Genomic DNA, 4,414 nt, shown 5'->3' with positions numbered 1-4,414 from the left:
CGAAGCAGATATTTAAGTACTTCTTTTACTGGATAGACCTAGAGAGCTCAGCTTCTCCAGGGAGGAATTTAAATAGGAGAGGAGGTTTCTGTGCACCACCCGAACATCAGATTTTGGGAGCATGAAACATGGCTGGGAGGAAACAAAACGGAAGGGAGAGGATTAGGAATTCATCTGACAATGGTCCTGACCCCTGGCACCAGCAATGAACATCCCAGTGGCCTTCATGTGTCTCGTGAGTATTCACAGAATCATGGAATCCCAGACTGGTGTGAGTTGAAAGGGACCTTAAAGTTCATCTCATTCCAGCCCCTGCCATGGGCAGGGACACCTTCCACTATCCCAGGTTGCTCCAAGCCCTCTCCAACCTGGCCTTGGACACTTCCAGGGATGGGGCAGCCACAGCTTCTCTGGACAACTGCCAGGGCCTCACCACCCTCACAGGGAAGGATTTATTCCCAATACCTCATTTAAACCAGCACGTGGAATCCTGGAATTGTTTGGCTTTAAAAAGACCTCAAAGCTCATCTTGTTCCACCCCCTTGCCATGGGCAGGGACACCTTCCGCTAGACTACAGGCTATGTCCTGGAGGAGGAGATCAGGCTTGTCCCAGCTCCTCTCCTGGATTCTTTTGTCTTTCTGATGAGCAAGGCAAGAGTGAGCAATTTAAGGTCTCTGGTGGTTATATTTTATAACAGGTTTTTAAAGTGCTTCCAGATGATATAGATTAAATAATTTCACTATTAACTAGCAGAAATAAGTTGTTCCATTTTGAAGAAGGGTTATAACTTTTGATGCCCATGTCAGATACTCCAGAAAAATTAACTTTTTCCCAATATACTTTCCATTCTTTGATGCACTACAGGCCCCAGAGATGCAAATATCCTGAGCTATTCCAGAGAGTTCTCCAGCCCCTCAGTGCTGATCGTCCTGTGTTTCTTCTCCATTTTTAACATTAACCCTTGCCAAAGTCCCCTGTAAACCATGAGTTTCTCCAACTCTCAGAGCTCACTATGAGGAAGGAAAGCTCACAAGGCGTGGGCACATCCTCTGATGGTAGAGCTCCAGCAATACCTCATAGATAATGACAATTATCAATCAGCCACACACTGGAGATGAGGAGGGAAGGTGGTACCAGGGACTTTTTGGGTTTCCCTGAAGATTTTTCTTCCTTTCAGCCCTAGTTTTTCACCTCTCTTCATGGTCTTCTAAATTCTGCCACAATCAAGAGGGTGGAAAGGACAGTTGGGTGAAATGACCGGCTGCTTCTCCTGACTACCACTGCGCTTTGTGGCCAGTTTTTTCATGCACAGAGATCTCAGAGCCTTTTCCTTCAAAATGCTGGACACTGGTAAGGCCAGGAGTGGGGTGTCAGTGGTGGTGGCAGTGGTGGTGGCAGTGGCAGGGCAGTGATGTGCTGACTCTTGACCTGGGCAGGGCTGTTCCCACCCTTTCCATTCCATAGAGTCCTAGAAGAGTTTGGGTAGGAAGGGACCTTAAGGAGCATCTAGTTACAATCCCGGTCCTGTCTCTACCCTCTCAGTTTTGCTTTTTGCCTCCAACCCTCCCAAGGAGAAGGCCCTTTATTGATCATTCACATAGTTTCCAAAGTCATTGATCTTCCTGCCCTGAACTGACAGGTCCCCTCATGCCCCGCCTGGAGCCACCGTCACCCTCTCCCAGCACCCAACTGGACTCTCAGTTACCATCCCCTGTGCCCTACTTAGAGGATGACCTAAAAATCAGCCTGTGTCTATAACACCACAGCCATGACTCATCTGCTCTTCTCAATCTTACAATTAAAGCCTCCAGAAATGGGGATCGTCATTGTCTGGGAATATATCAAGTAGCACTTGAGAAGACTTAGTAAAACCAGAGGGGGGAAAAAATATATTGGGAATTCTACAGGGAACATTTTTGAAGCTGTGTAGCTCCAACATTTATTAAATAGAGGGATCTGTGTCCTTAAAACTGTTCCTTCTCTCTATATTCCAGACTTTTAAAATAAAAATAAATTTATTTCAGGGTTATCAGTCTGAAGCATGTGATACTTGGATTTACCCCATGATCTTCCCAGCTGGTGTGAGTCCCACAGACACTTCTGAGCCTAAACTTGCAGAACCCCCTTAGGGAACACATCCAGCTTTCCTATGAAATTTGCTGAAGGAATTTCATGATTTTGAAACTTTCCTTAGCCAGGCCTACAAATGGCTAGATCACAGCACAGAGGGTGTTGTTTATGTGGGGATATCAGTGGAAATACTGAAGTCCATGTGGTGAGGCCCAGGTTAAGGACTTGTTCGACTGGTCAACTTGAGTTTTGCATTGAGCAGTATTCAGGGATGTGCCTGGGATCCACATTTTTTCAGGGAGTGAGTATTCTGGCCTGCCCTTTGTTTGCCTTGGTTTTCCTGTTTCCTCTGAAGTCAGTGAAATCACTATGAAAGTGGTGTAAGACAAAGGGAACTGGGGTTTTAAGTTCCATGTGTCCCAGCCTTCCCCTTTCCAGGCCCTGGCCTGGGGGTTTTTTGTCCCCCAAGAAGGTTCCCAGCTCCCCCACGGCACAGCTCTGTGTTTCTCCCACTCCACACTTTCCTGGGGAGTAAGGTCTGCCTGTAAGGACTTGACTCATCCAGAGTTTTTTAAGTTGCAAGTCTTAGTGCCCTACAAAACCTTGGAGATGTTTATCAGGAACATACATGAAGGGAGAAGAACTCCCTGCGACAAAAAAGGCATATTTCATGCTACAGTGGATCTCCTTGGAGACAAATTTCCATCTACTGACTTCTAGAAGCTGTCCCTGCCATGCCAGTGCTCCTCTGCCAACGGCAATTTCCCATCTCCAGTGGGCACAGCCCTCAACACAAACATTCCTTGGGCAGCACCAGTTTTATGTGCAACTGCCTGTAACAGCAAGGACTTCTCCTTGCTTTTGATGTTTCTACTGAAAGAATATTTGATGTCCTGGTCAGTCCCTGCTGGAGGTCCCAAGGGTGCCAGAGGTGGGTGCCGTGCCATGAGCTGGGGGGGCTGTGGGTGCCGCTGGTCACGGCACTGGACAGGGAGAGGCTGACATTGGACACCCCTCCATGTCATCCCTGAAATCACAGAATCCCAGACTGGTTGGGGTTGGGAGAGATCTTAAAGCTCATTCAGTCCCACCCCCTGCCATGGGCAGGGACACCTTCCACTAGACCAGGTTTCTTCAAGCCCTGTCCAACCTGGCCTTGGAGACTTCCAGGCATGGGGCGGCCACACCTTCTCTAGACAACATCAGAACATAGAATGCCCACTTCAAGCACTACAGAAATGTTGGTGAAGCAGAACTTGCCTGGGCCAAATTTCAGTTCCCACTTGGAGATGGTGAGAGTGGGAGAGTCTGGGGGTGTCCTGGGTGTTCCTGCACCAGTGATGGGGAGAGGTCACATCTCTGCTCAGGGATTAGCCATGTGGAACAGGGCTGGAGAACTCACTGCTGGCATAAACCTGTCTGTGATCCTCTTCCAGCTCCTGCTAAATGCTTTCTGTCTCTGCTGCCAGGCAGATTCCACAGTGCTGGAAGAGCAAGGTGATGACCTTACTCAGCACAGAGCTGTAAAGCCACCGTGTCACAGAGGAAGTCACATGGCACTGGTACAATCTCCCCAGGGCTGTGTGTGGCAGTAGCTGCCCCAGCCAGCCCAGCTCTGCATGGGGAAGGGTGAACAGTGAATGGGACATGGTGGGGCCAGAGCTGAGGGATTGCTGTGTTTGGAGACAAAGAATGGGAACCAAGGAACTGAGCAGCACCAGCACCCGCTGCTGCAGCAGCTGCTCTGTGGAACACCAGGAGAAGCTGCAGGAACCCAACATTGTGGGCAGTGATCTAGTGGAAGGTGTCCCGGCCCATGGCAGGGAGTGGAACGAGATGAGCTTTAAGGTCCCTTTCCAAACCACTGTGTGTTCCCGTGAAGCCCCAGGAGGTCATCAGCATCACCCTCAGGTCACACACAAATGCCAAGGTGGGCTGATGGGAGTGGGGCCGGACAGCCCCGCACGTGTCCCGCTTTCTCTCGCAGTGGGTGATGGAGGAAGGCAGGACAGCCTCACCCACGGGCAGGATGACCTGTGAAGTGTTCCTCATCACCCACGAGGTTTTATCCTGTGGCCTGCAACACCCCAGGCCCTCGAGGGGGACGCTGAGCTGTCGTCGTCGCTTCCCCGCTCCCGGGAGGCTGCGAGCCCCTTCCCGCTGCCCGGCTCCGCACTTCGGCCAAAGTGCGGGAAATGGCTCCTGCCTGGGGAAAAAGGACGGACACGGCGTGCGGGGGTTCTCAGACAGTGGGGCTTCGGGGAGCTCCCCCTCCTCGCAGCGCGGGGCTGCCGCGGCCCCGCCGAGGATGCTCCGGCCGCGGGGCGCTCCGTCGGGGGGGG

This window comes from Corapipo altera, unplaced genomic scaffold (assembly GCF_003945725.1).
Source record: "Corapipo altera isolate COAL_440 unplaced genomic scaffold, ASM394572v1 57, whole genome shotgun sequence".
In the NCBI taxonomy this organism is placed as follows: Eukaryota; Metazoa; Chordata; class Aves; order Passeriformes; family Pipridae; genus Corapipo; species Corapipo altera.
Note: the sequence above shows the minus strand (reverse complement) of the source record.